Source organism: Triticum urartu, chromosome 5, assembly GCF_003073215.2.
Source record: "Triticum urartu cultivar G1812 chromosome 5, Tu2.1, whole genome shotgun sequence".
In the NCBI taxonomy this organism is placed as follows: Eukaryota; Viridiplantae; Streptophyta; class Magnoliopsida; order Poales; family Poaceae; genus Triticum; species Triticum urartu.
In genome coordinates this window covers 520,951,241-520,962,935 of record NC_053026.1, presented here as the reverse complement: position 1 = coordinate 520,962,935, position 11,695 = coordinate 520,951,241, and positions in this window count along the sequence as shown.

Genomic DNA, 11,695 nt, shown 5'->3' with positions numbered 1-11,695 from the left:
GCCTACAGTACCACTACCTAACTGATTCCTTTGTGAGGAGGTTTAAATTTACATCCTCATGCAATTCTCACACTTTTTATTTGATCTTTATGATAAATCATATACCATGGACCTAGAAGATTTTAATACTGCTTGTAAACTCCCGTAGTGGGGCAATGTTAGTGAAACCCGCAAATCTGAATATAAAGACTTTCTTGCTAGTATCACTGTGGGGGAATCTAGAGAAATCACACAAGCTACCATAGGGAGCATTCATTTCTCTTCCATACATTATTTTGCTCTCTTTATAGGTAGATGCATTAACAGTAAAGATGAGACTTGTCACATGTGCGTTCCAGATCTTTGTGTCCTCAAGAGTGCGGTATTAGGCGATAAACAATATAATTTGGGGGCCATTGTGGCACGAAGGTTGCATCTTAACGGTATAAGTGGACATTTGTTTGGTGGAATTTATGCAACTCATGTAGCTAATTATCTTGGTATACCCATACGTGGAAATGATATGGAGTTGCCTCCTGCTTACCTAGATTATAATGCTATGGTTCGCCATCAGTTTCTTGAGAGGAACAAATAGTTCCTCCAGTACCGACTAATCTTTGACAGACAGCGCACTGTCCATGTTGCCCTCCCTGCTCCTATTTTCTTTAACTTTCAGGTAAAAAGGAGATATGTTGTAACTAGGGAGGAGGCGAACGAGTACGAGAGGAGGACGGAGGCAGCTCGCCTCCAAGCTGCAGCTCTTCAGGTAGTAGCTGCTGCATCTCAGTACAACCCCAGCTATGACTTTGGATATCCACCATGCCAGCAATGGCTATAAACCAACTTAGACCAAAAGCCTAAGCTTGGGGGAGTATGTATTTCTCATCGACATTACATGCATGTTCACACACTCATGCCAGTTGTCGGTGCTCATACTTTTTCATTGTACTATCCATGCTAGTTTATTTTCTTTTCTAAGCCTTCTTCTTATGTGTTTGAAAAAACCTTAAGAAAAAAACCAAAAAATTAGTTGTAGCTTTTAGCTAGTTCACTTTCCATGCCTGTAGTAGTGGTAATTAAAAGAAAACCCAAAAAGATTTCTCATTCTTCTTTTGCTTGTTGGGAGCTTTCCCGTGTAAATAGTTTTATTTCTTTTCCTATTCTTTGGGGGTTGAGAGGAGAAGACCATGATGAAAATGTTGAGTGGCTCTCATATGCATTATTGTTGATTTAACCAAGAGCCCATATTACCTTGTCTTCTCCCTTGTATTAAATGCTTGCAGATTCCAGCTTAGTCCAATGCACGTGCACTATTATTATTATCCACACTGTTCGGTCGTGCGAGTGAAATGCAATAATGACGATATATGATGGACTGATTGAGATGAGAGAAGCTGGTATGAACTCAACCTATCTTGTTTTTGTAAATATGATTAGTGCATCGTTCCCGATTCATCCCATTATGAATGAAACATGTTTGCAATGACAATTAGAGATTATAGTTGCCCATGCCATGCTTAATTAGCTAGGAGTTTATAATGGTTTACTTTGCATGCCAACATGCTATTAAAATGGTTGTCATGTGGTATGATAGGGTGGTATCCTCCTTTGAACGATTCGAGCGGCTTGACTTGGCACATGTTCACGTAGTTGAAACAAAATCAACATAGCCTCCACGATATTTATGTTCATGGTGATTTATATCCTACTCATGCTTGCACTCATTGTTGATTAATCTTAATGCATGTTCATGACTGTTGTCGCTTTCTAGTTGGTCGCTTCCCAGTCTCTTTCTAGCCTTCACTTGTACTAAGTGGGAATACTTCTTGTGCATCCACTTCCATAAACCCCAAAGTTATTCCATATGAGTCCACCATACCTTCCTATAAGCGGTATTTAGCTGCCGTTCCAAGTAAATTTGTATGTGCCAAACTCTAAACCTTCAAATGAAATTCCGTTTTGTATGCTCGAATAGCTCATGTATCAACTGGCTGTCTATATCTTCCATGCTAGGTGGGTTATTCTCACGATGAGTGGGCTCCACTCATCATTCACGAGAAAATGGCTGATAACCGGGATGCCCAGTCCCATGCTAAAATCAAAATAATTGCAAACAAAACTCCCCCAGGATTGTTGTTAGTTGGAGGCACCCGTTGTTTCAAACAAGCCATGGATTGAGATTTGTTGTTGGTGGGGGAGTATAAACTTCACCATTCTGTTTGGGAACTGCCTATAATGTGTGCAGCATGGAAGATATCGAGATCTCTTGGTTGTTATGTTGACAATGAAAGTATGCCACTCAAAATATTATTTATCTCTGTTTCAAAACTTGAGCTCTGGCACCTCTGCAAATCCCTGCTTCCCTCTGCGAAGGGTCTATCTATTTACTTTTATGGTGAGTCATCATCCTCTTATTAAAAAGCACCAGTTGGAGAGCACCGCTGCCATTTGCATGCATTGTTATTAATTTACATTGAGTATGACTGTGACTAGATCCCTTTTACCATGAATTACAATGTCTAGTCAGTCCTTGATCTTCAGGGTGCTCTACATTTTTGTTTTGCGGTCTTAGAAAGGGCTAGCGAGATACCATCTTGTTATATCATGTTATGATTGTTTTGAGAAAGCGTTGCCATCCGAGATTTATTATTATTGCTCACTAGTTGATTATGCCATTGATATGAGTAAACATGAGACTTAAATGTTATTGTGAATATGGTTAGTTCATAATCTTTGCTGAAAATTTGAATGTTGGCTTTACATATTTGCAACAACAAGATCAAATAGAGTTTGTAAACATTTTTCTTTATCACTTTCATTTTGTCAACTGAATTGCTTGAGGACAAGCAAAGGTTTAATCTTGGGGGAGTTGATACATCTCCAATGTATCTACTTTTCCAAACACTTTAGACCTTGTTTTGGACTCTAACTTGCATGATTTGAATGGAACCAACCCAGATTGACGCTATTTTCAGCAGAATTGCCATGGTGTTATTTTTGTGCAGAAATAAAAGTTCTCAGAATGACCTGAAAATCCATGGAGACATGTTTTGGAATTAACAAAAAATAATGGCAAAAGAATCAGCATCAGGGGGCCCACACCCTATCCACGAGGGTGCAGGGCACCGCCCTGGGGTGCGCCCCTGCCTCATGGGCCCCGTGGGACTCCACTGACGTCAACCCCAACTCCATATATTCACTTTCAGGGAGGAAAAATGAGAGAGAAGGATTCATTGCGTTTTACGATTTGGAGCTGCCGCCAAGCCCTAATCTTCCTCGGGAGGGCTGATCTAGAGTCTGTTCGGGGCTCCGGAGAGGGGAATCCGTTGCCATCATCATCATCATCATCAACCTTCCTCCATCACCAATTTCATGATGCTCTCCGCCGTGCGTAGTAATCCCATCGCAGGCTTGCTGGACGGTGATGGGTTGGATGAGATTTATGTTGGGGAACGTAGTAATAATTCAAAATTTCCTACGTGTCACCAAGATCAATCTAGGAGATGCTAGCAATGAGAGAGAGAGAGGGAGTGCATCTTCATACCCTTGAAGATCGCTAAGCGGAAGCGTTACAAGAACGCGGTTGATGGAGTCGTACTCGCGGCGATTCAAATCGCGGAAGATCCGATCCAAGCGCCGAATGAACGGCGCCTCCGCGTTCAACACACGTACAGCCCGAGGACATCTCCTCCTTGTTGATCCAGCAAGGGGACAGGAGAATTTGAGGGAGAGCTCCAGCAGCACGACAGTATGGTGGCGGTGGAGCTCGTGGTTCTCCAGCAGAGCTTCGCTAAGCCTACGGAGGAGGAGGAGGACTTGGAGGTGGGGAGGGTTGCGCCATGGGAAGGGGTGCGGCTTGATTCATTGCACATTCCGGTACACCGCTGGAGGCATTCACATAGAGTCATATTTTGTTCTAAGTATCGAGTTGTAATTCTTGAGTTGTAAGTAAATAAAAGGATGATCGAGACTATGATTCACCCACAAGTCGGGATGAGATTCCGGACGAAAAAATATGCCATAAAAAAGATAAAAAAGGCCCAAATAAAAATAAATAAATAAACGAGAGAAAAAGAGAGAAGGGGTAATGTTACTATCCTTTTTCCACACTTGTGCTTCAAAGTAGCACCATGATCTTCATTATAGAGAGTCTCTCATTTTTTCACTTTCATATACTAGTGGGAATTTTTCATTATAGAACTTGGCTTGTTATTCCAATGATGGGCTTCCTCAAAATGCCCTAGGTCTTCGTGAGCAAGCAAGTTGGATGCACACCCACTTAGTTTCTTTTGTTGAGCTTTCATATATTTATAGCTCTAGAGCATCCATTGCATGGCAATCCCTACTCCTTGCATTGACATCAATTGATGGGCATCTCCATAGCCCGTTGATTAGCCGCGTCAATGTGAGACTTTCTCCTTTTTTGTCTTCTCACACAACCTCCATCATCATATTCTATTCCACCCATAGTGCTATGTCCATGGCCTGCGCTCATATATTGCGTGAAAGTTGAAAGAGTTTGAAAAGGCTAAGTATGAAACAATTGCTTGGCTTGTCATCGGGGTTGTGCATGATGGGAGCATTTTGTGTGACGAAAATGAAGCATGGCCAAACTATATGATTTTGTAGGGATAAGCTTTCTTTGTCTGTGTTATTTTGATAAGACATAATTGCTTGGTTAGCATGCTTGAAGTATTATTATTTTTATGTCAATATTAAACTTTTGTCTAGAATCCTTTGGATCTAAACATTCATTCTGCAATAAAGAGAATTACATTGAAACTTATGTTAGGTAGCATTCCACATCAAAAATTCTGTTTTTATCATTTACCTACTCAAGGACGAGCAAGAATTAAGCTTGGGGATGCTTGATACGTCTCCAACGTATCTATAATTTTTGATTGTTCCATGATATTATATTATCTGTTTTGGATGTTAATGGGCTTATTTATACACTTCTATATTGTTTTTGGGACTAACCTACTAACTCAAGGCCTAGTGCAAATTGCTGTTTTTTGCCTATTTCAGTGTTTCGCAGAAAATGAATATCAAACGGAATGAAACCTTTGGGAGAGTTATTTTTGGTACAAACGTGATCCAGGGGACTTGGAGTGGACGTCAAGAAAGAAACGAGGGAGCCACGAGGCAGGGAGGCGCGCCTGCCCCCTGGGCGCGCCCCCACCCTCATGGGCCCCTCACAGCTCCATCGACCTACTTCTTCCTCCTATATATATATATCCATATACCACCACGAAACCCTATTTCCACCACCGCAACCTTCTGTACCCAAGAGATCCCATCTTGGGGCCTTTTCCGGAGCTTCGCCGGAGGGGGAATCGATCACGGAGGGCTTCTACATCAACACCATAGCCTCTCCGATGATGTGCGAGTAGTTTACCACAGACCTTCGGGTCCATAGTTATTATCTAGATGGCTTCTTCTCTCTCTTTGGATCTCAATACAATGTTCTCCTCGATCTTCATGGAGATCTATTTGATGTAACTCTTTTTGCGGTGTGTTTGTCGAGATTCGATGCATTGTGGGTTTATGATCAAGTTTATCTATGAACAATATTTGATTCTTCTCTAAAATCTTTTATGTATGATTGGTTATCTTTGCAAGTCTCTTCGAATTATTAGTTTGGTTTGGCCTACTAGATTGATCTTTCTTGCAATGGGAGAAGTGCTTAGCTTTGGGTTCAAACTTGCGGTGTCTTTTCCCAGTGATAGCAGGGGCAGCAAGGCACGTATTGTATTGTTGCCATCGAGGATAAAAAGATGGGGTTTATATCATATTGCTTGAGTTTATCCCTCTACATCATGTCATCTTGCCTAATGCGTTACTCTGTTCTTATGAACTTAATACTCTAGATGCATGCTGGATAGCGGTCGATGTGTGGAGTAATAGTAGTAGATGCAGAATCGTTTTGGTCTACTTGTCACGGACGTGATGCCTATATACATGATCATGCCTAGATATTCTCATAATTATGCACTTTTCTATCAATTGCTCGACAGTAATTTGTTCACCCACCGTAATACTTATGCTATCTTGAGAGAAGCCACTAGTGAAACCTATGGCCCCCGGGTCTATCTTTTATCATATAAGTTTTCAATCTATTTTATTCTGCAATCTTTACTTTCAATCTATATGATAAAAATACCAAAATATTTATCTTATTATTATTATCTCTATCATATCTCACTCTCATAAGTGACCGTGAAGGGATTGACAACCCCTTTTATCACGTTGGTTGCGAGGTTCTTATTTATTTGTGTAGGTACGATGGACTTGCGTGTAGTCTCCTACTGGATTGATACCTTGGTTCTCAAAAACCGAGGGAAATACTTACACTACTTTGCTGCATCACCCTTTCCTCCTCAAGGGAAAACCAATGCAGTGCTCAAGAGGTAGCACGACTGCCCTCTCTCTCCCTCACTATATATAGGGGGAAGGGGGAGGAGGAGGCGCCCTAGGGTTTCCTTAGGGGCAGCGGCCAAGGCAGATTGGATCTCCCTAGGGAAATCCTAGGGAGACTTGCCCCAAGCCAGGCCAGGTGGAGGCTTGCCTCCCAAGCCAGGTGGAGGCGCCCCACCTCTCCAAGTTAGGTGAGATGGGGTGGGAGGGGCGCACAGCCCCTTAGTGGGCTGATGTGCCCCCTCCCCTTGGCCCATAAGGCCCCCAATGCTTGCCGGGGCCTCCGAAACCCCTTTCGGTCATGCTGGCCGTCACCTAGAACCCCCAGAACAATTCCGGACTCCAATACCCTTCGTCCAATATATCGATCTTCACCTCCGGACCATTCTGGAGTTCCTCGTCATGTCCAGGATCTCATCCGGAACTCCGAATAACCTTCGGTAACCACATACTATTCCAATTACAACTCTAGCGTCACTGAACCTTAAGTGTGTAGACCCTACGGGTTCGGGAACCATGCAGACATGACCGAGATACCTCTCCGGCCAATAACAAATAGCGGGATATGGATACCTATTGTTCCACGATGATGTCATCGGATGAACCACGATGTCGGGGATTCAATCAATCCCATATATAATTCCCTTTTTCTATCGGTATGTTACTTGCCCGAGATTCGATCATCGGTATCCACCTTGTTCAATCTCGTTACTGGCAAGTCTCTTTACTCATTTCATAACACATGATCCCGTGACTAACTCCTTAGTCACATTGAGCTCATTATGATGATGCATTACCAAGTGGGCCCAGAGCTACCTCTCCGTCACACGGAGTGACAAATCCTAGTCTCGATTCGTGCCAACCCAACAGGCACTTTTGTAGATACATGTAGTGCACCTTTATAGTCACCTAGTTATGTTGTGACGTTTGATACATCCAAAGCACTCCTACGATATCCAGGAGTTGCACAATCTCATGGTCTAAGGAAATGATACTTGACATTAGAAAAGCTCCAGCGAAAGAACTACACGATCTTGTGCTATGCTTAGGATTGGGTCTTGTCCATCACATCATTCTCCTAATGATGTGATCCCATTATCAACGACATCCAATGTCCATGGTCAGGAAACCACAACCATCTATTGATCAACGAAGTAGTCAACTAGAGGCTCACTAGGGACATGTTGTGGTCTATGTATTCACACATGTATTATGGTTCCCGGTTAATACAATTATAGCATGAACAATAGAAAATTGTCATGAATAAGGAAATATAATAATAACCATTTTATTATTGCCTCTAGGGCTTATTTCCAACAGTCTCCCACTTGCACTAGAGTCAATAATCTAGTTCACATCGCCATGTGATTAACACTCATAGTTCACGTTGCCATGTGACTAACACCCAAAGAGTTTACTAGAGTCAATAATCTAGTTCACATCGCCATATGATTAACACCGAAGAGTTTACTAGAGTCAATAATCTAGTTCACATCACCATGTGATTAACACTCAATGAGTTCTAGGGTTTGATCATGTTATGCTTATGAGAGAGGTTTTAGTCAACGGGTCTACAAACATACAGATCTGTGTGTACTTCGCAAATCTCTATTTCATATTGTAGATTTTGCTACCATGCTCCACTTGGAGCTATTCCAAATGGTTACTCCACTATATGTATCCGGTTTGCTACTTAGAGTCATCCGTATAGGTGTTAAAGCTTGCATCGACGTAACCCTTTACGCCGAACTCTTTATCACCTCCATAACCAAGAAACATTTCCTTATTCCTAAGGACAATATTGACCGCTGTCCAATGATCCACTCCTCGATACTCTTGTACCCCATTTCCAGACACGTGGCAAGGCACATATCAGGTGCATTACATAGCATGGCATATCGTACAGAGCCCATGGCTAAGGCATAGGGGACGACCTTCGTCCTTTCTCTTTCTAATGTCGTGGTCGAGCTTCAAGTTTTAACTTCACACCTTGAAAGAACTCCTTCTTTGACTGATCCATCTTGAACTCCTTCAAGATCATGTCAAGGCATGTGCTCTGTGAAAGTCTTATCAGACGTCTTGATCTATCTCTATAGATTTTGATACCCAATATGTAAGCAGTTTTACACAGGTCTTTGAAAAACTTGAAGGAAATATGCCCTAGAGGCAATAATAAAGTTGTTATTTATATTTCCTTATATCATGATAAATTTTTATTATTCATGCTACAATTGTATTAACTGGAAACTCAGTACATGTGTGAATACATAGACAAACTGAGTGTCACTAGTATGCCTCTACTTGACTAGCTCGTTAATCAAAGATGGTTAAGTTTCCTAGCCATGGACAAGAGTTGTCATTTGATGAACGGGATCACATCATTAGAGAAAGATGTGATTGACTTGACCCATCCGTTAGCTTAGCACTATGATCGTTTAGTTTATTGCTATTGCTTTCTCCATAACTTATACATGTTCCTATGACTATGAGATTATGCAACTCCTGAATACCGGAGGAACACTTTGTGTGCTATCAAACGTCACAACGTAACTGGGTGATTATAACGATGCTCTACAGGTGTCTCCGATGGTGTTTGTTGAGTTGGCATAGATCAAGATTAGGATTTGTCACTCCGTGTATCAGAGAGGTATCTCTGGGCCCTCTCGGTAATGCACATCACTATAAGCCTTGCAAGCAATGTGACTAATGAGTTAGTTGCGGGATGATGCATTACGGAACGAGTAAAGAGACTTGCCGGTAATGAGATTGAACTAGGTATTGAGATACCGACGATCGAATCTCGGGCAAGTAACATACTGATGACAAAGGTAACAATGTATGTTGTTATGTGGTTTGACCGATAAAGATCTTCGTAGAATATGTAGGAACCAATAGGAGCATCTAGGTTCCGCTATTGGTTATTGACTTGAGATGAGTCTCGGTCATGTCTACATAGTTCTCGAACCCGTAGGGTCCGCACACTTAACGTTCGATGACGATCAATATTATGAGTTTATGTGTTTTGATGTACCGAAGGTAGTTTGGGGTCCCGGATGTGATCACGGACATGACGAGGAGTCTCGAAATGGTCGAGACATAAAGATCAATATGTTGGAAGGCTATGTTTGGACATCGGAATGGTTTCGGATGAGTTCGAGCATTTACCAGAGTATGAGGGGGTTACCGGAACCCCCCGGGGAGTCAATGGGCCTTATTGGGCCTTAGTGGGAGGGAGGAGGAGGCAGCCAAGGTGGGGGCGCCCCCAAGCCCAATACGAATTGGGAGGGGGGCCCCCTTTCCTTCTTCTCCTACTCCAACTAGGGAAGAGGGGAAACTTACTCCTACTAGGAGTAGGACTCCCCCCCTTGGGCGCGCCATGAGAGGGCCGGCCCTACCCTCCTCCACTCCTTTATATACGGGGGAGGGGGGCACCCCATAGACACACAAGTTGATTGTTTAGCCGTGTGCGGTGCCCCCTCCACAGAATTCTACCTCGATCATATCGTTGTAGTGCTTAGGCAAAGCCCTGCGTTGGTAACTTCATCATCACCATCATCACGCCATCGTGCTGACGAAACTCTCCCTCGGCCTCAACTGGATCAAGAGTACAAGGGACGTCACCGAGCTGAACGTGTGCAGATCGCGGAGGTGCCGTGCGTTTGGTACTTGATCGGTTGGATCGCGAAGGCGTTCGACTACATCAACCGCGTTTCATAACGCTTCCGCTTTCGATCTACGAGGGTACGTAGGCACACTCTCCCCCTCTCGTTGCTATGCATCTCCTAGATAGATCTTGCGTGATCGTAGATTTTTTTTGAAATACTGCGTTCCCCAACAGTGGCATCAGAGCCAGGTCTATGTGTAGATGTTATATGCACGAGTAGAACACAAAGGAGTTGTGGGCATGGGTATATACATATTGCTTGTCGTCACTAGTTGATTCATGATTCAGCGGTGTTGTTGGATGAAGTGGCTCAGACCGACATTATGCGTATGCTTACGCGAGACTGGTTCTACCGACGTGCTTCACACACAGGTGGCTAGTGGGTGTCTGTTTCTCCCACTTTAGTTGAATCGGATTCAATGAACAGGGTTCTTTCTAAAGATCAAAAAGCAATCACTATACCGCATTGTGGTTTTTGATGCGTAGGTAAGAACGGTTCTTGCTAAGCCCGTAGCAGCCACGTAAAACTTGCAACAACAAAGTAGATGACGTCTAACTTGTTTTTGCAGGGCATGTTGTGATGTGATATGGTCAAGACGTGATTGTATAGATTGTTGTATGAGATAATCATGTTTTGTAACACAGTTATCGGCAACTGGCAGGAGCCATATGGTTGTCGCTTTATTGTATGAAATGCAATTGCCATGTAATTGCTTTACTTTATCACTAAGCGGTAGCAACAGCCGTAGAAGCAATAGTTGGCGAGACAACAACGATGCTTCGATGGAGATCAAGGTGTCAAGCTGGTGACGATGGTGATCATGACGGTGCTTTGGAGATGGAGATCAAAGGCACAAGATGATGATGGCCATATCATATCACATATTTGATTGCATGTGATGTTTATCCTTTATGCATCTTATTTTGCTTAGTACGGCGGTAGCATTATAAGATGATCTCTCACTAAATTTCAAGGTACGAGTGTTCTCCCTGAGTATGCACCGTTGATACAGTTCGTCGTGCCAAGACACCACGTGATGATCGGGTGTGATAAGCTCTACGTTCACATACAATGGGTGCAAGCCAGTTTTGCACACGCAGAATACTCGGGTTAAACTTGACGAGCCTAGCATATGCAGATATGGCCTGGAAACACTGATACCGAAAGGTCGAGCGTGAATCATATAGTAGATATGATCAACATAGTGATGTTCACCATTGAAAACTAATCCATCTCACGTGATGATCGGACATGGTTTAGTTGATATGGATCACGTGATCACTTAGATGATTAGAGGGATGTCTATCTAAGTGGGAGTTCTTAAGTAATATGATTAATTGAACTTTAATTTATCATGAACTTAGTACCTGATAGTATTTTGCATGTCTATGTTGTTCTAGATAAATGGCATGTGCTGTCGTTCCGTTGAATTTTAATGCGTTCCTAGAGAAAGCTAAGTTGAAGGATGATGGTAGCAATTACACGGACTAGGTCCATAACTTGAGGATTATCCTCATTGCTGCATATAAGAATTATGTCCTGGAAGCACCACTAGGTGCCAAACCCGCCGCAGGAGGAACACCGGATGTTATGAACACCTAGCAGAGCAAACCTGATGACTACTCGATAGTTCA